Raw genomic sequence first — 26473 nt, 5'->3', positions numbered from 1 at the left:
TTTGATTCTGTGAGGTTCATTTGGTTTTACTTTGATGTAATAAAGACCAATGGAGTCAGGAAAATGAACTGCAGTGGTCTGTACCTACTCAATTTTCAGGCGACCCGACAAATACAAAACATCTTGGATGCATCTGAGATCAAAGCACTGGCACTTGATTCTCTATGTCATTATACAGCAAGGGGACATTAAGATCACCTGAGTAATGCAAGGAGCAAAGTGTTGGACTGACCACAGGATGATCAGAGCCATTTTTAATTTACATGCTGAACAGATTAAACCAAAACTGTATATAGGGAGCCGAGACATCCATGTCTTCCAGAAAAAAATGGAGGGAAAACCTAGAGAAAGAAATTGATAGCATTACACCATCCACCAATGATGCATTTGAAAAGTTTCATATATTTAAGGTGGCCATTTTTCGAGCCTCAGAAGAAACTGTAGTTGAAAATCAAAGACGGCACCAGGGTTGGCTTGATGAAAATGACAATGAAATCAAAGATCCTCAAGGAAAAGAATGATACATTTATGTTATGGCAAAATGACAAATAATCAACATCAAAGAAAGCTACATTCAGGTATGTACAAGCCAAAGCTCAAAGATGCCTTTGTGTCCTACAGGATAACTGGTAGGAAAAGAGAGAAGAAGAACTAAAGTATTACACTCATACTAACAACACAGATGTTTTATGATTCCCTGAAGGCCATTTATGGCCCATCAAAATCAGGACCAGCTCCACTAATGAGGGCAGGTCAATTTGCCCTAATCAAGAACAAGAGAGGCATCTTTGATGATGGGTGAAGCACTTTATGGGGCTACTCAACCATCCCTCTATAGTCTATACACAGGCACTAGAGGAACTGACATAGCTCCCTATATCTGAAGCAATTGCCCAGCCACCTAGCACTGAGGAAGTGCAAAAATCTATTGAACAAACGAAGTCAAGCAAATCACCTGGCAAAGACAGTTATCAGCTGAAATCTTCAAACCTGCAAGCCCCAAAACTGTCATCTACACGCAATCATTCAGGATATCTGGGAAGCTGAGGAAATTCCTCAGAACTTCAATCATAGTTGCACTACACACAAATAAAGGGAGGGGCACCTTCTTACTGTCTATCAGTGGTAAAATCCTCACCTTTATTTTTGCTCAGTTGGCTTGTCAAAACAGTACTGGAGAAGTTTTTACTAGAGATTCAATGTGGATTTAAATCAGTTCAGTGCACCACCAAGGTGACTTTTGTTGTGACACAGATTCCAGAAAAAATTATTGAACAAACCATGGAACTGTACGCTGTCTGCATTTATCTTTGAAAGCATACTACACGCTGATCAGAAATGGCCTTTGGAAATTCTAGAAAAAATTGATTGCCCCATCAAATTCACTAACATCGTGTGTTGATTCCACAAAGTCAAATACTCTCAGGTGATGGCCTTTGTTTAACCATTTCCATAACTAGTGGGGTTAATCTAGGCCAGTGATTCTCAGCCAGAGGTATGCGTACCCCAGGGGCTACACAGTGGTCTTCCATCAACTCATCTAGATATATTTGCCTAGTTTTACAACAGGCTACATAAGAAGCACTAGCAAAGTCAGTACAAACTAACATTTCATACAAACAATTACTTGTTTATATTGCTCTATATACTATAATCAGCGGTTCTCAAACTGCTGGTCATGACCCTAAAGTGGGTCGTGAGTTCATTTCAATGGGGTCATGAGGGCCAGCATTTGACTCACTGGGGCCCAGGGCAGAAAGCCGAACCCCAGCAGCTTAGTTTCATGAGGCCCCCCTATGGCGTGGGGCCCCAGGCTTGCCACCCCCTAACATCAGCCATGCGTACAGAAAGAATACACTGATCTTGGGAACCATGCTTTGAATGGTGTGTTACATTTTGGGTCTACGTATCTTTGTGAAGACTCACTTTCTGCTATGACTGCCATCAAGACAAAGAGTAGAAATAGACACATTGTGGAGAAAAACGTAATTGTTGCTGTCGCTTCACTGCCTCCCAGGATGACAAGGCTCACAAGTGAAAAACAGGCTCAGGTATCACACTGACATGGAAGCATGATATTTATATTCCAATCAATGTATTTTATAATTATGTGGTAAAAATGAGAAAGTCGGCAATTGTTCAGTGTGCTGTGACACTTTTGTATTTTTATGTCTGAGATTGTAAGCAGGTAGTTTTTAAGTGAGGTGAAACTGGGGATGCACAAGACAAATCAGACTCCTGAAAGGAGTGCAGTAGTCTGGAAAAACTGAGAACCACTGAACTAGGCCGTGTGTTGACACCAGCCCTTTTTGGTTTCTTCTTGGCAGCCGTTTTGAATTATGCAATGGACAACCTTCAAAAGAGCCTCTACATAAGCTACAGAACTGATGAAAAACTCTTCCATCTCCAAAGGCTTACTTCAAAGACAAATGTTCTTGAGCAACTCCTACGTGAAGCCCTTTTTTTGCGTCATTGCGCTGTACTTAGTCATAGCGAAAGTGACCTACTGCTTATCCTTGACAAGTTCTCAGTGGCAACTAACCAGTTTGGACTCATCATCAACCTGGAAAAAACTGATGTCCTCAACCAACCAGCTTCATCAGCACTACCAGTGAGCCAAACATCACCATCAATGGTACAAAACAAAAGAACATCACTCTCTTTACATACCTTGGCAGCACCATCTCAAGTGACAGTTCCCTGGATCATAAAGTAGCCAATAAAACACAAAAGGCCAGGCACTCAAAAGACTTCCCCATAGGATACTTAACAAAGACACCATCAAATAGTCACAAAAAACCCACCAAAACCCTGATGATATACAATGCAGCACTGATAGCATCACTTTCATAAGAGTGTGAAACATGGACAGTTTGCAAAAGACACATTAACCAACTTTAAAAATACCACATGTGCTGTCTCTGGTCTATTCTTAAAGTCCATTGACAACACATAGTCTCAAACATTAATGTCCTTGAAAGACCAAAACCAACCAGCATCAAGGCAATGAACATCAATGCTCAGCTTCGATGAACTGGTCATGTTATCATAATGGGCAATGATAGACTCCTGAAAAAGGGTTTTTATGGTGAGCTGAAACTTGGAGAGCACAAAAGGAGTGGCCAGTGAAAACACTTCAAAGACACCCTTAAGCAGAATCTCACATCAAAGATTAGTCTTACAGATATCTGACCAAAGACAAGTAAATTCCCTAATGGGAAATAACAGGTTTTAGAGTAGCAGCCGTGTTAGTCTGTATCCGCAAAAAGAACAGGAGTACTTGTGGCATCTTAGAGACTAACACATGTGTTTGAGCATAAGCTTTTGTGGGCTACAGCCCACTTTATTTATTTATGCTCAAATAAATTTGATAGTCTCTAAGGTGCCACAAGTACTCCTGTTCCTAATGGGAAAGTTCGCCAGCGCTACTTCTGCAGGCATTTCCGCAACCTGGTACCGTTGAAGATGAAGGTTCTTCTACCACAAGCTTTACTGTTGCGCCATCCAGTTTTACTGAGAATTTAATGCCTGAGAAACTCCCCCTATTTCTGCAGAACAGTGCAGTGTCAGCACTGGCTGGCCGAAGGGTAAAAAGTCAAACCAATACAAAGGGTCCACTTATTCTTTCTCCTCCCCTATAAAAGAAGAAACACTAGACCAAGACCATTACCAAGTTAACCTGGCCAGGCAAATGATACACAGGTAGACAATTAATACAGTGATAATCATTGTGCTCATTACGTTCCAGCTAAAAAATCCCCTAGTGATGGCAAAAGGCAGAGATTCTGCCTGGGAAGGAATGTGAGTTAGTGGTTAGTAGCCACTGAGTGAATTCAGACTCTTGTAGGTTCATGCATCTCTGACTTACACATGGTGAATGGAAGGCACTCCTCTATTAAGGATCAGAACAAGGACTATGCACCATTTATGTCCCACTAAAGACCAGTTTTGAAGCTTTGGTGCTGCAGAGACCTCACCCAGTCTGTATTTGGCCCATGTCTAGGACAGGGAGAATGGAGTTTTGACTGGGAAAATCACTCTTAACCAAGGAGACTACATAGACTGTAAATTCTCTGGGGCAGGTACCCTCTTTTTGTCATGGCTATATACTGTGTCTAGCACAATGGAGCCCTGACTTCTGATTGGGATCCCTAGTGCTCCCGCAATATTACTACTACTAGTTAATAGTAACCATAATGAAGGTGGAGTCTAAAGGCTATTGTAAAGATTGTGGCGAGATCTTAGAAGGAGACTTATTTTATAGACCTCAAAAGCCTCATTAATTCTAAGTTAAAGTTGCTCACCCCAACCAAATTACGAGAAGTAATACAATCTTGGAAAATGTTTCTCCTAATTCACCCCGTGTGCTCCATGGCCTCTATCATTTGAAATGAAGGAAAAAGAGTTCCAGATGTTTCTATTCTAGTATCAAAGTCTAGCACTGTGGGTACCACACACATGACATCATTCATGCTTCATAGACCAGTCGCATATAAGCTTTGAGAGGTGAGACCCAGATTAAATCATGTGTAATGAGAATCATGCTACACCTTTCATTAAATCTAAGGAAAGAAGCTGGTGTTCAGATCTCCTGAGCATAAATATATATATTAGGTCATTATCCAGCTAATTGTTGTAATTAGTACACCAATAAGTAGAATTAACCCACAATTAATATAGACAATAGCCAGAAAGATCTATTGATTTTTATTTATTTTTTCTCTCCTCGAAAGAAGGTGAAATCTCATATGGAAAGCTCTACTGCAAACTTGCACGCCATTGGAAGCATAGAAGACTTTTAGCCGTCCCCTTTAGGGGTGGAAAATATTTTTCCTTGTCATTTTCCAACTCAGTTTTGCAAATGCCTGGCTCCAGATGTCACTATAGCTCTTAGAATGCAGAACTGTGGACACATTTGTCTGGGGGTAGTTGAGCGGCTCTGTGGGGACAGGAGAAGGTATCTGTTTCAGATGCCATTTAACTTTTGTTAGGCTCACTGAGTTTAAACAGTAGATGCTTTTTGGCCCTAATACACCTAAAATGAACATTTCTGAACTACTGCCTTTAAGATGCACCCAATTTCTTTGGTAGAAACTAGCATTGTGTTTGCACCTGTGAAAAAACAGTGACACCTGGTGGTTAGTCTGGACTAATTCTGGGAGTATTTCCTGTGGATATTAGTGGTAGTTAGAATTCAAGTCCGTCACCCCCACCTGCAAAGTTTCAGTGCTACCAATACATATCGCTCTGACTGAAATACAATAGAAGCTGCTTGTCTTTCAATACGAGAAAGACCGAGCTACATACTAACAACTGAAAGCAACCCTTGAACAATGCATAATTATTCCACTCAGATGCAAAGAAATGCAATGAATACCAGACACCTATTGATAAATTACTATTCTAGTTACAACCCAGAGGCGGTCTCCTTGCTGTAATGGGAACACTGAACCAGCTGCTGAGGCCCTTGAACCTTCACTGTGCTCTGTTGTTATCCTTAAACCTTAGATTTCTAGCCAAGAACCCATTCTTACGTCCCTCCCGTTGTTATTATCATCAATGACTCATCTAGTTGTCACTGCTGATTCTGACTCTCCGTTGTACAGACCATTGAAAATAGTGAACTTATGCACTGGAAAAACTAGAGGCAGAATTGAAAATATCACCTTACTGAACCAGGCCAAAAGGAACAAGGGAGTAAGCAACAGAGAAGCCAGCCTATTGGAAACGGGGCAGAATTCCATTGTGATGTAATTGGAAATGTGGGCTCACCAATTCTCCGAACACTGCCAAATGAAACATCCTTTTTAGCTGTTGTGACAAACCCATGCTGTGGTTTAAATTGGCTCATTCTGAGGAGACTGTGTGTTCCGACTTTATGCTCCAAATTGTATCTTGTGTTCGGGATTGAAGTCTCTGCTACTTTTTGGGCTGAAGCAAATGTAGCTCGCTACTGTCACCAAGCATCACGTTATGTTATGGCTGACGGTCCCCTGTAGGAAGACTGCTGCACTGGATAGGAGAGAGAAATTGCTTGTAATTGCTGTGTGCAAACAAAAGATGACTTCAGTTGGGCGTGTGCAGTGTGACACAGAAGATCAACTCCATCGATGGCATATCTCTTTGCTTCTTCAGTAGACATGTGTGTCTCCTCTAGGCAAGTCATTTAGCTGATTACATTGCGCTTGGATGCCGACAAACCTTCAACATTGAGTTGGAGAACTCTTGAAGCCGGACCGATGACTAAAAAGCCAGGGGATGGCATCACATCCAGGATGATGGCTGGCAGGTGACCAGAATTCATTGGATTTGGGCAGATAGGTTGGATCATTAGCTTCCAGGGGTTAGCCAGGTACCGATGCAGGACATGCCCTGAATGCTGATCCAATGCCCCCCAGGACTTCAGTGAGCAATAAGATCTTGCATTTGCAGTAGTTATGTAAAGGGTAGGGGTATAGCATAATATAATATAGTATAGCACAGGGCTTTTTGTTTACCCATTGCTAAGACTCAGCTAAAGAATAGGTTGGATATTAGGAAAAACTTTGTCACTAGGATGGTGGTGAAGCACTGGAATGGGTTGCCTAGGAGGTGGTGGAATCTCCATCCTTAGAGGTTCTTAAGGTCAGGCTTGACAAAGCCCTGGCTGGGATGAGTTAGTTGGGGTTGGTCCTGCTTTGAGCAGGGGGTTGGACTAGATGGCCTTCTGAGGTCCCTTCCAACCCTGATCTTCTATGATTCTATGATTAAAGAAACCATTTTTCTGTAGTGAGTTGTAGAGTGGAGGGCAGGAGAAATGAAGGGAGCGTGGTTAGTTGGGTGACGTGGGTAAAAATGGATGCAAAGGAAATGTAGCTACAGGAGCTGTGGCTCTCCAGTATGTGTTGTCTGTGATTTGCATAATCCTGTATTTAGGGCCAGGTTGTTAAACCCCTACTTGTCTTAGGCCCTGATTCAGCAAAGCAGTCCATATCTCCGGGGTTTAAGCATGTGTTTAAGTGCTTTGCTGAAGAGGGATGAAATTACTCTCGGGCTTAAAGTGAAGCACGTGCTTTGCTGACTCAGCAGTTATTCAGCTGCGTCTACTGCCACGGAGCTCTTGGAGTGAATAGCGGCTCAGCGGCGTGAGAGGGGTTTACAAGCTGGCCCTAACTACACCCTGGTCCCCATGCAGCTGCATTCCCATTCCCAGCATTCTCCCTGGCTCCAGCGAGTGAGTGGGGAAAGAGAGGAGAAGGTCGGGGAATGAGTGGAGACTTTGCTTTGCCCCCCGCAGCACACTGGCCATGGCTCGCCCCGCCCCATGAGCGTGTGTTTGTGTCAAAGGGACAATGCATTTCACCACTATGGGGGCCTGAAAAGCATGACGCAGAGAGACGTAGAATAAGAAAAGGTATTTCCCACCAGCTTCGTCAACTTTAGCTGGTTTTGTGGTCAGCAGGCCATGCAGTTAGGACAAAAATCGGTTCAGTGGCTTTGCTAGGCAGAAGACATGACTAGGATGATAGGACATACTGTGGACAAATTTCTCACGTATTCATTTTGGGGGGGGAAATGAGTCATTTTAGTGCATCCCTAGCAGGACTTTCACTTCAGATTAAATTAAATAAAAAAGTCAGGCCAATAAAAAAAAACCCTCTGGTTCTTGCCTCATTAGAAAGAATATATACACATAGATCTGCAAAGACGTGCTGCTCCTGCTTTTGGTATTCGGGGTATGTGGCTTCTTTTAATTTTCAGAAACCATAATTTTCAAAAGTGTAGACCTGATTTTCAGAATCTGCAGGGCACTTGCCTTAAGCTTTTCACAGTCCCACTAGGTGCCTCTCCAAAGCTTTGGGCACCTGAAGACCTTTGAAAATCTGTCCCTAAACTCCTAGACCCAGATCCTCAAAGGCATTTGGGCTTCAAACTCCCAGTGATTTCAATTGGGCTCCTGTGTTGTGTCACCACAATTGTGCCTGCTGTGAGGGCAAAGCCCACGTGCATGGGCACTGAGGACCTGATTCTGCTTTAACTAAAGTCAATGGGAGCTCTGCCAGTCGCTGGAATGGGGCCAGGATCAAACCTAATGCAGGCAACTGCATAAGTACCTGCTGTGGGAATCTAGAGGAACCAAGTCAGGTGCTGTTTAGGTGTCGCTTCGAATGAAGCTTCTGCCTCACTGAAAACATTCCATTTAGAAACAGTTCTGCTTATATATTAGTCTCATGCTTCGTCTCCCTCCTCCCCCCTCTACGAAGATCTCCCCGCCCTCCGGATACCCACGCCCTTCACTCTTTTCTTTCCAGAGACTGTGGGTCCATTGCTCGGGAGCCAGGAGACCTGCATTCTATTCCCGAAGAGGCCTTTCCCTCATTGCATGACCGCGGGGGGAGGTACAGAACACTTCTGTTGCTCTGGGCCTGTTCTGTACATGTGTGTGCAAGGGGAAAGGAGGTGGGCTTTATCAAGCCAACTGTATGGGGACCTACTCCTGGCACCCGGTCTGTTTTGGGGAGGCGTGTGTGGAGGGAGATGAGGTGTCCCGGGGAGGTGGGTGGTCAGCGCAGTAAAGAGTGGGGAGCTGTGTTTAGGATGCAAGTTTGGTGCGTGACCCTTGTTGGGTTCAAGGACTCTGGCTGAGGGGAGAGGATGGGTAATATCAGAGAAGTCAGAGCTGGATTAAACTGCTTAGCCCATGTAGTTTGTCTCCCTGCCAATGCACGGCTATTCCCTAGTGTAAGGTACATACACTCGAATGCTGTCAGGTCTGCATTTAAATGTCTCCCACCACTTCCCTTGAGAGACTACTCCAGCGCCTAATAGATACCACTTGTCAGGTAGATGTGCATGTCCAGCTTGAATTTACCTTTTACCTCTCCTCATTGCTTACACCTGATTCCACTGTATCTCCTCTGCCTCTTGCTCTTACACTTTGTCAATACAGACTGTTATCGCATCCTGGTCAGAGTGTAGCTCTTTCAAATCAGTCCCGCTAGCCGTTCTGAAGGGGCCTGTCCCAGAGTAACTGGGCCCTTGAAGAGAAACGAGTCCAGTAGGTGCCTCCCGGGTGGGTGTGATGAGGGACACCCGATTCTAATAAAGTCAGGAAGGGCATTTAAGAAAGAGGGGGAGGTCAGAAGGAGCTTGAGAAGGAAGGCTGGTACTGCAGAGAAGGGGTTGGGTGGGAGCCCCAGGATGGGCTGGTGAAAGGAGACTTCAGGAAGTCCATAGGTCTGTGCAGGGATCCCAAGGTCTAGAGATAAAATAAAATAGGAACTTTATGAGTCTGGGGAAAGCTATGGTGTGTGGACTAAGAGTAACCTATGGACCAAGGATTCCTGGCTGAAGGCCCTGGATCTAGGGGAATGACTCGGAAAGGTCTGTATCTCAAGGTAAGACCTTTGAAGAACTATTGAATAACTGACTGTGCTGGGGGTTCTTAATGGAGGGAAATTTGGGGGTGAAGATGGTATATGTGAGGCCAAAGAAACTCTGTGTATCTTTGGTTTCAAGAAAGACAGTAATCACCTGAGGAAAAGGCGTCAGGCTGGATTTGATGCCGGTTGTCTGTCCTTCTGGGTCTGTGGTAAGAGGAGAAACTGAGGCAGGCTAGACTTGACATGTCTCAACTAGCAAGAAGGGGGTGCTTTGGGGTGCTTAGCCATCAAGGGAGTCCGCAACATTTTTTCCATTTTCACTGAAAAATAATGTAGACATTTTTTGTACATTTTGCTTTCATAAAAGAAGACTGACAAAACACTAACAAGTTTTCCCAAGTGACTGTTCTGGTTTAATGTTTTCTTGAAACCTTCTGGGACCCGGAGAATAACAGAAAAGTTCCCCGGGAAGAATGTAATGGCTGACCCAAGAACATTTACCTGGGGACTCAGACCAGCCGATTTATTACTCTTGACGCTGTTATTTATTAGAGCTGGGTGGAGAAGCTATTTCCATTTGGTAGAGGATTTTGACATTTGGTTTTGTTCCGATCCGGCATGAAAATCAAAATGTTCGAAACACTCCATGAATTGGAATGGATCCCAGCCTAAGGGCGAGCTACCTGGGGAGATGTTCAGGAGTTGCTGAGCATGCATCCCAGGTTGCTGTGGAACCATGAGCTTGACAGGGCTCCCACGGCTTCCATGGTCCTGGTTCTCTGTCAACCTGCCTGGTTGAAAATCCCACTGCATCGTTAGGTGCCTAAATACCTTTGTAAATCTGTCTCTTTCGGCCTAAGTAGTTAATTCACAAAATAGTATAAGGGCTGTTTTTCACTGCCGGGGAGATCGACGCGGCTGCAAATCCATGCAGCAGGTGTCGATTTAGTGGGTCTAGTGAAGATCCGCAAAGTCAATGGCAGACCGCTCTCCGGTAGACCCCAGTACTCCATCTCTCCGAAAAGAGTAAGGTACGTTGACTGGAGAGCATCTCCCATCGAAGCAGCGCAATGAAGACACTGGGGTAAGTTGACTTCAGCTACGTCGACTCCAGCGTAACTTAGGACAATTTACCCTGGTAGTGAAGACAAGCCCATTGAAGTATCATGGACGTACCTAGTTCTAATGGATCATTCTCGGTTTTTAGAGAAGTACCAGTGCATGCCATTCATCTGCTGTCAGGTTTCTTTGCCGCAGACCTAAATGGGACACTGTGTGTGAAAGACCCCAACCGTGGGCTACACAGGCAAACTATTCATACAGGAAACTCAGAAGGTGGTGAGATTCCTTCTGTTAGTGTCAATGGCTTTTTATAACATAGGCCTGGTGAGGAGTACACAGTAGAAATAGAAACCAGTATCACAGGGTGATACTTCCAGCTGAACATTACAGAGATTTAATCTTTTCCCCTGATTTTAATTTCTGAGACTACATGATCAGCAAATGCCATGCCAGTTTTCATACTGGCAGGAAGCCTAAGATAGCAGCACATATGAGAGTGTTGCTACATTTATTACATACACCACATTTCCCATCTGCTAGAAAGAAATGAAACCAAGCAGGATAAGTGAACAACAATTGAAAAGAAACTCAATGTAAAACTATAATAATAATCTTTAACCTCTCTATAATATTTACTAGGATATATTTTTCAGTCACTGGACAACTGCAGAACAGAGTTCCATACAGGGTTGGGTAAACAAGGCAGACAAAGGAGGAACTCAAGCTGTGTGGAAGCCTCTTTGTTTCTGTTTATAGTTGTAGTTGTTTTCTTAAATAAATACCAGTTTAAGACAGACTTAATTCCATATAGCACTGGAGTGGATTGCCAAGCTTTTAACAACAAAAAGCTTGAGTTTGGATCAAAGCAGATTTCTTTGATGGCTTCAGATTGACAACTTTCTCTTCAATCATTTTTGTTTTCAGCTTGAAAAGCACAATGAAACGAGAAACAAGTGATGGCCTTGGGCTACAATCCAGGATTTTTTTCTCACCTCAGGCTAGTTCTTTGGCATTCATTTCCATCTTTGCGCTAATTGGTTGAGAGACAGAATTAAAGCACATTAAACAGAATACAACACGAATGACAGGGGCATGTGTTTGATAGATGAATAATCAAGGACCCCCCCCCCAAAAAAATCTTTTGAATAGTTACTAGTATCATTCGGAAGGAAAGGAAGAAAAATAAGCCTGACTGATGAATTAGACGTATCCACAACCTTCACATTACACGTACCCCAGTAAAGAAAGCTGACCCTGCTGGGAGCCTGCATTAGTAATCAGCATTCATGAATCCCAGCTCGTCTTGTGCCATTGCAACAAACATTTATTATTTGATCAATAGTGGTTTTTGTTGAATAGCTTTGAAACTTTTAAGAATGTTTTCCATACGTCCCTCCCAAAAACACACACGGCCCTGTTGTGAGTTGAATTTTCTGAGCTTTGTTGAGGCATCTTCAGGCTATGCCGATTTATACCTTTTCTGAGGTCTTTATAATGTCAGGGAATGAAGAAAACAAATCATGCAGCCTTGGTATTGCATCAGGGTTTGATGCAATTGAGTCACTTGACTCAGCCTGTAGGCAGCAGACTGGGAAATGCACAGAGCCAAAACTGCAGAGGGCGAAGAGGGCCGGGATAGAACTGGAATGAACACGGAAACCAGGATGGCTTATTAGCAGGAGGCAGAGACTGGATGGAGAAGCAAGGCACAGCTAGACCCAGGCCCCCAATGGCCATCAATCAGCATCGCTCCATTGAAATTCGGGGAGCTATGCTGATTTGCTGATGGGCCCCAGTCCTCAGGCAGCAGCCTATAGAGAGATTGCGCCTGATAACCTGGTGAGTTTAGCATATCTTTGCACGGCTCCCCTGGGGCAAAGCTGCGTTAATGCTGCCCCTTGGCAGATTCCCCACACAGTCCTCCATCCTTGTGCTCTGCTGGCCAGAACAGGCTGGCTGACAGCTGATGCGCTTCCTTAATATCTACATCCCTGTGGGGTGAGGGACATAAGCCAAGGGATGGGAGCTGTAACCTGCTTGAAACCTTGAGCTTAGCCTGTAACTAAAAGACCCCTGCTCCTTTTGGGAGTGGTGAGCGTTAAGAAGTTTGGGTTTGGGGAAAGCTTTATTTAACTCTGCTAGAAAGCACCAGTGTTTAAACGTAACCAGATTTGTCAAATCCTTCTCCTGATCAATAACTACACTGATTCCCCTGTGGGGAAGTTGACGTGTGAGAGGAGACCGGGACTGGCTGGGCAAAGAGACTGGGAAGGGAAGCGGACAGGAATCCAGTAAATGGGTGTTGTGAAAATTCATTGTGTGCGAAGCACTCAAATACTATTGTGATGGGCACTCTGGGAAACCCTAGGAAGAACTTCTGTCTTCATGGCAGGGTTTGAATAGAGTGCAGTAAATAAGGTGTAGGGCCACAATACAACATGGACTTACCAATGGTAGATCTTGCCAGACTGACCCATTTTCTTTCAGGGATCAGCTAACTGATTTTTTTAGACTAGGGAAATGCATTAGATTGTACTGATGAGGACTTCAGTAAAGCATTAAACAATGTACCACATGGGAAATTTTTAGTGAAGTGGGAGAGGATGGATTAGAGCAGGAATTGTAAGGTAGATAAGAAACAGACTAAAGGAGAGATGACAATGGGTTGTGCTTAATGGAGAATGATCAGGACAGAGGGAGATTACTAGTAGAGTTCCTCAAGGATTGGTCTTGGGACGGACCTGAGACCATGGCTACACTACAAAATTAAGTCAACCTAACTTACGTGCCACCACAGTAATTACATCGCTTGTGCATGTCTATACGTTGCTCCTGTGTCCATGGTGCATGTCCTTACCATGAGTGCTTGTATTGATTGTACTGTCAGTGTGGGGCATTGTTGGACTGAAATCCAGTAACACTGACACCGCATCGACCTAACTACATCAACCATGAATTTACGCCGCTAGTGGAGGTGGAGTTATAAAGTCGGCATAGCAGGGCAGTCGTATTGGTGGGAGCAAAATTTAAGTGTAGACACTTCCATAGTTAGGTCGACATAAGCTGCCTTGTGTTGACCTAACTCTAATGTAGATCTGACCTTATCTAATATTTGTCATTAATGACTTTGACACAAAACATAGGAGTGGGCTGATGAGATTTGCTGATGATACTTCATCAATACAGAGGAGGATTGGAATATTTTACAGGAAGATCTGGATGACTTTGATGACTGGAATTAAAGAAATGGGATAAATATAACAATACAAAGTGCAAAGTCATGCACTTAGGCATTAATAGCAAGGATTTGTGCTATAAACTGGGGGATTATCAGTTCGAAAACACAGAAGAGGAGAAAGACCTGGGTGTATTAGGCAATCACAGGGTGACTATGAGCCTCCGATGTGATGCAGCCATGAAAAAGGTACTTCCAGTAGTGATAGGGAAGTCTTAATGTCGTTGGACAAGGCCTCATCTAGGATACTATGTACTGTTCTGATCACCTGTGTTCCTGTTTGAATGCCTTTCTTGAACAAGTGCACAGAAGGGTTAGTGGGATGAGCAGGAGATGGAGATCCTGTTTTACGTAAGCAAACTAGAAGAGCTTGTCTTGTTTAGCCTAGAAAAAAAGAGAGGTTGAGAGGGTATCTGATTGCTCTCTATAATTGTATCAGGGGGTAAACTCTAGGGAGGAGGAAGAGCTATTTAAGCTACAGGACAACGGTGAGACAAGAACAATGGATATAAACTGGCCATGAATAAATATAGGCTAGAAATTAGAAGGTTTCTAACTATCAGGGGAGTGAGGTTCTAGAACAGCAGTAAGCCAAACGGCCTATCTAGTTTTAATACGAAGCTTGGTAAGTTTATGAACAGGATTCTATGATGCAGTTGACTGCGATAGCAAACGCCTGGACACGGTGACCCAGGAAGTCCCTCCTAGTCCTATGTTCTATGAATAATGAGGAGAAAACAAAATATTGAGTTGAACTGCATACATTTGGCACTGTCCATCCTTGGCACTCAATGAGACAGAGGTGCTGTGGAAAAAATACTATGTGATCAAAGACTATCATTACATACCGACAAGAAAGGGTGGACAGGGAACCCCAATTCTGGCATCCCCTAACTTTTGAATGTTTGGCTTTCCACCCTGATTAATGGTCTTTCAGTACATTTTGAGTGTAATTATATTTACCATCCTTTGGAAAGCACTTTGAGATCTATAGATGAAAGGTGCTACATGGAAGCACAGGTTTAGTATTAATTTCCAATTAATTAATTATATTAAATAATTGATATATTATTATTAATTGCTTTTATTTATTTATTTATTTGTTTATCAATTAATATATCGGTACCATTCAGAACTGGAAAATAATACAGTCACGGTGCCTTTATTCTCACGGATCTTCTAACACTTAAGCTTTATGGATATCATAGAATCATAGAAACATAGGCCTTGAAGGGACTTCTTGTCATCTAGTCCAGCTGCTGCCCCCCACCCCTCCCCCACCCCGACGGCAAGACAGGAATAAGTAAACCTAAATCATCCCTGATAAGAGTTTATTTAACCTGTTCTTAAAAATCTCCAGTGATGAGGATTCCACAACCTCCCTAAATAAACTGTTCCAGTGTTTAACTACCCTTATAGTTAGATTTTTTTATTAATATCCAACCTAAATCTCCCTTGCTGCAAACTAAGCTGATTACGTCTTGTCCTACTCTCAGTGGACATGTGGAGCAATTGATCACCGTTCTCTTTATAACAATCTATTACATATTTAAAGACAGATCTCATGTCCGCCCGTCACTCTTCTCTTCTCTAGGCAAACCTGCCCTCTTCTTTCTACTTTTCCTCATAGGTCAGGTTTTCTAAATGTCTTAATGTTTTTCTTGCTCTCTGGCCTCTCCAATTTGTCCACATCTTTCCTAAAGTGTGGCACCCAAAATTGGAAACAATACTCCAGCTAAGGCCTCACGAGTGTTGTGTAGAGCAGAACAATCAACTTCCATGTTCTACGTAGACACTCCTGTTAATACATCTCAGAATGAAATTTGCCTGTTTCATGACAGCGTTGCATTCTTTGCTCATATTCAATTTGTGATCCACTATTACCCAGGACCCTTTTCTGCAGCACCACTTTCTTGCTAGTTATTCCCCATTTTGTATTTGTGCATTTGATTTTTCCTTCCACCGTGTAGCACTTTGCACTTGTCTTTATTGACTTTCATCATGTTGATTTCAGACCAATTCTCCATTTTATCAAGATCATTCTGAATTAAAGTAATTCTGCAATGAACTTTCTTGTTCGTCTACTTAAAGAATCAAGGCAAAACTAGCAGACTGAAAGCTTTGACCCCCTGCGAGAGGTCAAATGTTACTTTTCCAAAGATTTGCACATGTTTTATAATAACTATTGTATTGTTGATATCAAAGGCAAGCAACATTACACATTTAAAATGTTTCCTAGTGGAGCTGAGCATTTCAAGTTTTGGAGGACGTTTATGAAGTCTTTTATTCCTGACATGTATGATGCCAGCGGCTAAAATAAATGGGCTTTGACAATCTCTCAGAGCCAGCGAGATCCTGAAGAACTACAATCCTGATTTTTCAGGAGACTCTGGCAATAAAAGGCAATGTTCCCTCTAGGCTGCCTGTGCGCTGTCTTCTCCTAAATAAATGTTACAACATCCTAAAACACAGATTGGTCTCTCGCTTCTCATTATTGCAGACAGAGTCCCTTTGTAATGAATAATTGACGTCCCTCTCTTCCTGGCACTGCCTTTAAGTGAAGGATTCTCTGAATTTCAACAAATGAGGACTGACTCAAAGTCCTTGAGAGCAGATGTTCCCAACCCCCGGTGGTTATTGTACGCCCATTTGGGTTTTTGTTTTGTCAGGGATTTGCTAAGTATGATAAAAAGTTCCTACACAGATAGTTCCTGGAAGGGATACCCTCTAGTGAAAAGATCACATTGCACATCATGCAGCAGTAAGAGATGAGGAAGAGTGTTAAATTTAAACTATGTCATATATGTACGAGCATCAAACCCACTGTGAGTTTGTTTCACTCTGTGTGCACTCAGACCACCGCTACTGACGTTTACAGACTTGCATTGGCTGGGACTGAGAAAATACAATCAACAAACATTGCAGCGTTTTTCATAGTGGCTGGAAGCCTAAGAAGTCATATCCTTAGACCAACATCATAGCCTACTGAATAATAATCATGTTTAGGGCTATCCTAAAATTCTGGAGGGGAACTGACCCCAGCCTGAATTAAGAGCTCACTCATATGTTCTGCTGCCTACAAGATGTGCTATTTATTTCACATCTGAGTTTTTCTTCCCCCTTGGGTCTTGCCTATCCTTCATGTAGCATTGATGGAGCCAGACCATAATTTAATTTGTTATAGTTACTATATGCCAACAATTTTCAGACTCCAAGATTTAGCAAAACATGCCTCAAAAGTACTTGGTCATATTAATCAGTGTTGCTATAATACTTATTCTGAAATTAGTCTTTAAGACAACCTGCGTGCCACCTGGTTGCAGCCTGCATACCACCAGAGGTACACACACTACTGTTTGAGAACTGCTGCCCATCTCCTTTTGCAATTTTTAAAGAAAGTTACCCATGTGTTTATTGATTGCTTAGTCTTTTGCTCTTTAGAAAGTGTTTCCTTGTTTCGTTACATGTGAAACTCCAAGATAGCACACATCAACGTGGTAGGTAAAGCCCAGGGGGAGCAGATTTCCTTGACGGCATAGTCTTACTCAATATTCACACTGTTTCACTGTGAAATCTATTATTCTAAGCTGAAAATAAATACCATATATTATAAAAATGGTATAATGTCTCATCTGATTCATATAAGCTCTTAGTATTTTTACAATGGCTTTATTCCCCATACTTATGCACAAAGCATGAAAATTATGCACCAAGGACTTGATTTGGTAATGAGCTAAGCACCAGGTTAGCAATGAATATTTCTCACCTGGCGAAAAAATTCCCTGGTCAGAAGCCAGACTATAGGGTATGAGGTGGTCATCATACCTCTGCTGGGAAATGTATTATCTTCCACAATAATAGATCCCCTCATTGAGCAGTTTCAGCCTGTCCAAGCCAGATTATTTTAGACATTATAATGAGGGATAGCCCACTACAGGAGATTAAAAATTGAGAGCGGAATCTCGAGAGCTACAAGAATTTTGTTCTAGGCAGGGAAAAGGGTTTGCAGCCCATTCAACCATAGTAGGTAAAATTCACCCCTGTGTCCACTGGCAGCCCAGTGCAACATGTGAGCCCCAGGGATCTAGTGGGACTCAAGTCCAGCCTTTTGCTAGCACTCTGCTTTAGGGTGAATTTCAGCTGGCCGGTCTACGCAATGGAGGGACACAGCCGCTAGTCTGCAGCAGCAAGAGGTGTCCTTACCTTGTGTCAGGTGAGGCAGCTGAGTCAGTTAAACTAGGAATCAGGAAATTGTGGTGTTTCTATTGCTAGGAATATGTTGGGGAAGACAATCGTTCAGTGGTGGTTCAAAGCTCAGGCAGGGGCGGTCACTTCCCTGGCTGTATTCCAGCCAGGGGAAAAGTCAGAGCAAGCTGTCTGTAGCCCCCAAGAGGGGGTTTCAGAAACAGCCTCTGGAGAGGGATATTTGCCAGCTGAGTCTTAGAGAACAGAATTCTCACTGCCTTAATTGTTTTTTCAACGTACCCTCAAGATTGTTTATGAAAATTAATTATACATTGTAAAATGATTATGCTTATTTTCCATTGCTGTATTACAGCGGGGACAATACATATCCCTGTCTGATTTCCCCAGGGTGCCAAATGGTCTTGCATTTAACTCAATTACTTGGACTTTCAAAGTTAGAGTCTTCTAAATTTCATTGTGCATGTATTATACCTATTTCAGACGCTTATTAGTTCTATATAAGGCCCTCATTCACTAAAGTTCTTAAGAACATAAGTAGTTGTCACAGTTCATAGCAACTACATCTGCATCTCTCTCTGATGTTCCTCAAGTGCACTTACTCTAGGCTCCCGGCTCCTCAGCCTTCACCTTTCCTGGGTAGAAAATTTCTCCCTCCAGGTTTTTCCAGGCTATACAGTTCCTTGCCTGCATTCAGCTATCCCCAGGAAGGCAGATTGCCTTAACAGGCCAGCATCTGTGGTTGGCTTTCTTACCGCACACTTGCCAGCAGTCACAAGTTACAACGCAGCTCTTTCTAAGCAAGCACATTGATTCTTAAGGTGAAAGCATCAGAAAGAAAAGATATGAAAAGCAACAAAAGATTCTATACACATGGTAAACGCTTACCAGAGGTCACTCATCAGTCATATGGGGTCTGGGTAGGCTAAAGAGTCCTTCCAACTCTTCTTGGGAAGATTGGACATCCTTTGGACAAAGGGTCCTATCCATTTGCTGGATCAGAATGAAGGCACTGAGTCTGTTTAAACTCAGGCTATTTATCCAAAAGTCCTTTCTTTGTCTGTTGGTCCCTGGAGAATAGATCCAGTATATGCAACTTCTCCAGTGGGTGGTACTTCTCTAGAGGTGTTACAACCTGAGTGAATTTGTCTAATCACCCCCACACACACACACTGGAGGAACTGTGGTCCCCTCTCCCATGGAATTACAGACAATCCCTGGCCCACAATGATACATAAACTTAATACAATATGATCTCCCACAGATATTGCTGGATATTGCCATGTCTGTCACAGTAGCCAATATCACTACTCATGCACTTGAAGTTAGCCGTATGGTAAGGTAACTGGGTGAATCCCAGTCTAAAGTTCTTGAGGCTCAAACCATAGGCTAGAAATCTAATGAAACTGGGCTTCCATGGCAAATTCTCCATACATCCTGCTCCCAGTAGGGCCAGAGGTTCCACAAGAGCAACTTTGTCTCCTGGGGTTACAGCATTTGAAAATAACAAATGACACAGGCAGTCCTTCAACTCCTTCCTTAAAGCGTACCAACGCCTACACATTTCTTGACAATAGCTAGGCAGTTGCAGGGCTAAAACGGCTACACATTATGGTTATTTTTGCTTCACTGTATAACTTGTCCTCCCCTTTTTATATGTTTTAGGAACATGGGACTGGAAGCAGTCCCCTGCTCTTGTAGGCAACCTCGTCATATAATCCTGTGTGACGTTGTGCAGTCTATATGGTTTTATAAAAGCTTGATAATAAGTCAATATAATGTAACTGAGATAGTTTTAGAGAAAATACGGTAATAAGTGAATGTAAGTAACTGGGATATGCCTCATGCAAAAGGTCTCGTGTAAGGTATCATTACAAAGCTTATAATCTACTGAGTATGATCATCTGATTTGTATAAATGTACCACTCTTGTATCTAAAACTAGAAATATAAAATGTAACTCTGAGGGCCTATTGTAATTGTGTAAAGTGTGGACCATTAATGATGGTTTGGAATCTTGATGACTCCCATTGTCTGCAGATGGCTGTATTTACCTGTGAGTCTTCCTGTATATGTGTGTGCTGGCAAGTGAGTAATGAAGTCTTGCAGGGACATGTGATCATGTCACCTGAACTGGAATCCATCTTTAACCTGGTGCTTTTCCAGTGAGGGGGGGTGGAAACCCAGAGAGACAAAGAGTTCCCGCCTTATGCAAAAGATATATAAAGGGGGGAAGAGAAGAGAGGGGGAGAGAAGCCATCATGAAGAATCCCCTAGCTACCACCTGAGCTGCAACAAGAGCTGTACCAGGGGAAAGAATTGTGCCCAGGCCTGGAAGGTGTCCAGTCTGAGAAAAACTTACTGAAACATCTCTGAGGGTGAGATTATCTGTATTTAGTTTGATTAGGCATAGATTTGCGCATTTTATTTTATTTTGCTTGGTGACTCACTTTGTTCTGTCTATTACTACTTTGAACCACTTAGATCCTACTGTCTGTATTTAATAAAATCACTTTTTATTTAGTAATTTACTCAGAGTATGTATTAATACCTGGGGGAGCAAACAACTGTGCATATCTCTCTATCAGTGTTATAGAGGGCGAACAATTTATGAGTTTGCCCTGCATAAGCTTTATACAGGGTAAAACGGATTTATCTGGGTTTAGACCCCATTGGGAGTTGGGCATCTGAGTGCTAAAGACAAGCGCGCTACTGCGAGCTGTTTTCAGGTAAACTTGCAGCTTTGGGACAGGAGATTCAGACCCTGGATCTGTGTCTGGAGCCAGACGGGAGTGTCTGGCTCAGCAAGACAGGGTGCTGGAGTCCTGAGCTGGCAGGGAAAACAGGAGCAGGGGTAGTCTTTGCACATCTGGTGGCAGCTCCCAAGGGGGTTTCTGTGATCCAACCCGTCACAGTAGGCAACCTCGTCATATAATCCTGTGAATAAATTTATCAAGCTCCATCTTAAAACTAGGCAGGTTGTTCCAATCGGGAATCTGTGTCTCATTGTACATATTGACTATACATACTTGAGCGCAGGACTTTTCTTCTTCAGAAAACACAGCACCAACCGCAAACGGGCACTCTGGTTGCTACCATGATATGAGTCATGTCAAGCTTTGGAACTTTGTTTCCTGTTAGTTTGGGGTGAAAGTTTGGGTCAACTTTTATTTTATTCACACAGGTTCCTCACTCCCACCCTTTCTGCTTTTCTCAACAGAGAGCTTTAAAAGTAGTGAAAAGGCTCCTGTGGTGAGATTTTTATTGTTGTTGCTTTGCTTAAAGTTTGGCAAAATGAGGTCTGAGTGGAGAGTTTTAGTGACTGCAAGGCATCTGAAAAGCTCAGTAGCGCAGCTCATTGTTCCAGTGCTCGTATCTTCTGGGAGAATTGAATCAGTCCAAGTTTGTTTTATCATCTGTAATAGAACTACTGCATTTGTTTCCTACCCAGTGAAAGCAGGCATCTGTGTAATGGATGGAGGTTCTCAATACATTCAACCCTATTGGAGCTTCACTGAATGTATGTGATTTATACTAATGCTCCCTGCCCATTTAAAATAATGTCTGTAGATCAAATTAGACCTGATCTCAAATATTTTATTTTTTTCTTCTAAGTAACATCCTTTTATTCTCAGCCAAGTTCTATAACTTAAATAAAACTTCCACCTAACATTTGAATCCATTTGCAGTAAAGCAGGTGACATGGAGCAACATTAAATTAACCTAATTTATTATAATACATATATTTTTAGTAAATTTATTGTTTGGCTTTATAAGAAATTCCATAAAGTGCCTTTACAAAATGAGAACTGATTTAGAATGGCCTCAGAGAGGAAGTGACTTGTCTGGGTTATCCATCCTTTTCTCCAAAAGAGATGCAAGTCAAAAAAATCTGTCCTGGTGCCAAGCTCTTTCTGATGCAGTCTAGCAAATTGTTTTGACATATTATTTCTTGCATGCTTTCAAAGTATAATTGGATTTAATCAACAACAAAATGGGCAAATGCTGTAAAAACCCTTCACAATAATACCCTGGGTTATAAAAGGTGTGATACTAGGCAATGCAGTGCTAGCATCCCAGATTTGTTAAATGCTCTCATAATTACCCTGTTTATAATCTACACCTCATTCTGCACATCAGGCTTTGCACATGCCCTCTGGCTAAAGTTTACCTTCATATAATACAAGCTTTTTGACATGAAGAAAACAGACAATGGATTTGAAATTAAACCAGCATTTTTTAATCTTTTATTGATCTCTTCTTCTAATGAAGTGAAGTTACCATCTTAAACCATGGCCATCTGTAGCTTGCAGTTTAGAAATCCAAAATCATTTCAACTGTGAATTCTTTTGAACAGATAATTACAGCTGGAACAAAAAAAAAGCTTTTTGTCATTTTCTTGTTGTTTAATAATAAAAACAGATGTAAAACTAAAGAGGAACATGATTATGCCACACGACTAAAGTCACTCAAGTAATGTATCTAGTGTTTTTGGATTTTGTACCTGTAACGGATTTGGCGGGGGGGGAGGAAGACTGGCTTAATGTCATCAGCTAGGAAGTGGTAGTCTGAAATCTAGCCCACTGAAATCAACAGAAAGACTCATTCACTTCAGGGATGCTTGAGGGGGCATTTGGCCAGTTCTTTGAGTAGATATTAATGCTTCTGCACTCATCTTTTTGGGCCTTAGCCTAGCCGGTGGTGGTATAGTAGACTTTGTTGTTCATGGGAAGGACAGTGGCATGCTGCAAAGCAATCATTTGCCCGTGTCACTGAATTCAAATGTTTTAGAAATATTTGCCATCAACCTCGTCTGTATCATTTGGGAGGAAAGGAGGCCCAGGTCCTCACGGGTATTTAGGCACATAAATCCCAAGTGAGTTAGGCACTTAAAGACTTTTGAGGCTTTGCACCACAGGCTGTGCACTTAGCAAGGTGCATTAGGCACAATGGTGTCTAGTTAATAGTGCCCTACCCTAGGAATCAGGAGACCTGGCTTCTAATCTTGGCCCTGCCACTAAACTGCCATGTAACTATGCCTCTGTTTCCCCTCCTGGCTGGCTGGTGTATTAGAATGTAAGCTTTTCTGGAGCAGGGACTGCCTCTCCCGGGTTATCTGTTCAGCAACCAGCACCGAGCTCATCAGAGCTTAGGCCCGACTCTCCTACGATCATTATTTCTGTTGTGTTGAAATTATGCTCTCTTTATTCTGATATTTCCAAACTAGAACCCAGCCTGGGTAACTGTGAGGACCTTTTGGTTTTTATGTAAGGGCCAGAGACCAGGGTCTAAATCAACAATGAAACTCAGGGCCAGGTTTGGATGGTATTTAGAGGCCTAACTCCCATTGATTTCAATGGAAGTTAGGCGTTTAAATACCCTAAGGCCAGGCTTTTAAAGGTATGTCTGCGCTGGAGCGGCAAGGTGTCATTTCCAGCTTGAGGAGACATCCCCCCACTAGCTCTGCCCGAGCAAGCTTGCTAGCAATAGAAGTACAGCTGTGGTGATGGGAGGGACTAGATGTGTATTCGGGGTGGCTAGGCCATCCTGCCATGGCCACACTGCTGTTTTTAGCTTGATCAGAGTTAGCATGGGTGTGTCTCCTCCAGCTAGAAATAATGCCTTCCAGCACCAGTGTAGACATATCCGTAGATTGAGAAGCCCAGTGCCACTCTGACGGATTGCTCTGGGCGGCAGATTGATCCCCGTAGGAGACACAGCTCAGGGACTTGCTTAAATATTGAATTCCATATGACCTACCCTAGAGTTAGCAATAAGCAGGCACTTTAGTAAATACCCACTTCTTGCGTTCACCCAGAGAACTTTCCCTAACGAAGGATCATTAGCACATGATTATTGTTTGTGTTGCAATGGGGCCTATGGACCCCACTATCAGGGATCAGAGGCCCACCGTATTAGGTACTGACAAACACAAGGAGATGGTTCTGTCCCGAAGAGCTTACAACTAAGATGAGAGACAACAGACGGAGATGGAAGCACACGGTAGTCACCCTGATAAGCACTGGTCATCGTGAACAGCAAAATGCTTACAGGCGGGCATACAAATGTTAGGCTCACCCAGGACATCCCTAGTTCACTGTTAGCATATTAAGCCATGAAGTTTTAAATACTGTATTTATTGGCACATTTGATTTTATGGTAGGAAATAAGCTGGAAAGTGTAAAGAAAGAATAAAACTGCTTTATATTCTCACTAACACAAGCTATCATGGGATCACACAGTAAAGTTGATATGAAAGCCTCATTACCTTCTTTCTCTTGCCAGGGGTATTTTACTGACTATTAGCACTTAGTTAATTGGTTCCTGTGGCCTGCTCCAGATTATTCGTTTCCTAGCCCTGCCTCTCTCATTTTAGAAGTGAGGGGCACAATCTGTTTCCTGGCCAGGGTTTCGTCTTGGGGAGGACTGCGTGGGAGTCATTCAGGCAAGAGAAGGTTTTGGGAAATAATAGACCAGCATGACGCTGTTGTCACTGAGCAACGATCAATTAAACAGGCTCATGCTACAGAGTGTCTTGTCAGGTGCAGGATTATAATGGATTAAATCATTCATTTCTAAAGAGGCCTTGAGAGGATGTCACCCTTCTGATCACACATGCCAGCATCTTCACAATCCACATGTAGAGGTGCAAGGCACCCCATGAACAGGGCACAGAGCAGGTCTATGCACTATTTACAATCCCTATAGCCATGTGGCCACTTAATGAGCATCCCCTCACGGCCAGAGGTCACTTTACAGCCCCCTGCCTCTGTTCTTCCCCCTCTTCAGGGCCCTTTAAGAACTCACAGCTCAGAAGGGTTTCAAGCAATGCCCACAGCAGGTCCCATTTCTTTAGTCTTCTGCTACATACTGGCCCTCTAGGCTCAAGCTCTGTTCAGTGTCTCTCTCCTAATTAATCCAAAAATAAACACAAACTCACACAGTCTTCACCCCAGCTGGCCTCTTCCAACCTTCCCTGCCTGGAGAAATTTCTCCCACTCTCCCCTGCTTCTTCAGCTTTTTCCCTCCTGACTCAGGGCCCTGCCTCAACCTTCTTGCTCCATGAAGTACCTACAGATACAGCAGCAATCTCCTGAGCTTCCCCCCACTTTACTGCAACTTCCTTCCCTCTTTATCCTGGGATCACATGATTCAACCCAACTGTGGCTCATTCTGTCATCAGGGCTGGGTTAGCCCCAGGCTCTCCAGGCCACAGGCAAGCCAGCCGGTTACATCCCCTAAATTGGGCTAAATGGAATGTAAGTGATACATACACATTGTGCTGGCTCACTGGGGATGGGATTTTCAAAAGGCTCAGTGCTGGCCTCCCTGTGGTCCCACTGAAGTCAAAAGGAGTTTGATTAGGGGGAAAGTCTGCAAAGTTTATGTAAGGAGGAAGCACAAACACCATCCCTGTTCCTAACACTGCAAAACCTGCTGCGGTTTTCACATCTGGTTTAGCAAGAATCGGATCCTCCATGTGCACATGGAGTCACATTTCTTCAGAACTACTTAACTAGCACCAGTCTGACGCTCATCGTTCAGTGATCACCCTGATTCATGGCATGCTTCACTGCGCACAACACTCAGCCGCTGTGGGACAAATTCAGCCCTGGAGTAAATGGGGAACAGAGCCACTGATTCACGATGGGCTGAACATGGCCACAGGTGTCTGCAGGTGATGAATGGGGGACATAGAATGTGGCAGTGCAGGCTTTGTTTGGGAAGACAGAATGAATCTCTCAATCTAACAGATCAAGTACAGCAGTTTAACCCAAGAGTGCATTTTCCAGTTGTTCCCTGCGTTAGCCACACAACCCAACTGACTTTAATGGTAGACAAGCACCTCAAAGTCTGCGCAACTTGGAAAGTCGATCCTCTGATGTCAAAAAGGATGTATCAGATTGAAATCAAATTAGGAATCCAGCCAGCTCTCTTGAAATAAGAAAACATATATAAGAGGAAAAATATTTTTGATCTTTCTTTCACAGGAAACTACCGAGCAAAGCTGGAGAGCAGAGCTGGCTTTCATCAGGGTAGACCATTGTAACTTTCCCCAAATAATGTGTCTATTAATGAGTTCATCAAAATCACAACCTTTCGTTACATTTAAATGCTAGATTTGTTTGTGCAGCTGCTGATGAGACATTTAATCAACGGAACTCAATGGAGGAGAATCACAATTCTTATGAGTCACCACCAGCACCAGAGGCATTTCAGATTCATTCTGTACCTAGCATGACAAGCCACTCAAGTCAATTTGGAACCAGCCTTTACTTTCTGGCTTTAATGTTTATTCATAAAACTGGATATTGGAAAGGTCTTGTAATACCAACCGATCCTTAGAATAGTTGGTGTTTGTGCAGAAAAATATAATACTGGTCTAATGTGTTGAATGTGTCAGGAGTAAGGGTCGGATCAAAAGCCCATTGAAGTCGAAAGGAGTTATTCTCTGCTGAAAGAGGAGCAACCTAGCGGGGGAGAGTGTCGATAAGAGAAAGAAGCATAGTAGAAGGGTCAGAAATAATGGCGTTGAACTCAGCAGGAATCAGAGAGAGAGCAAGAATTGAACAATAGGAAGGGGAATCTCAAAGGAGAGAGAGTGAGGAATT

Source organism: Chrysemys picta, chromosome 4 (assembly GCF_011386835.1).
Source record: "Chrysemys picta bellii isolate R12L10 chromosome 4, ASM1138683v2, whole genome shotgun sequence".
Lineage (NCBI taxonomy): Eukaryota > Metazoa > Chordata > Testudines > Emydidae > Chrysemys > Chrysemys picta.
The sequence above is the reverse complement of the archived record's forward strand: the minus strand, read 5'-3'. Positions refer to the sequence as shown.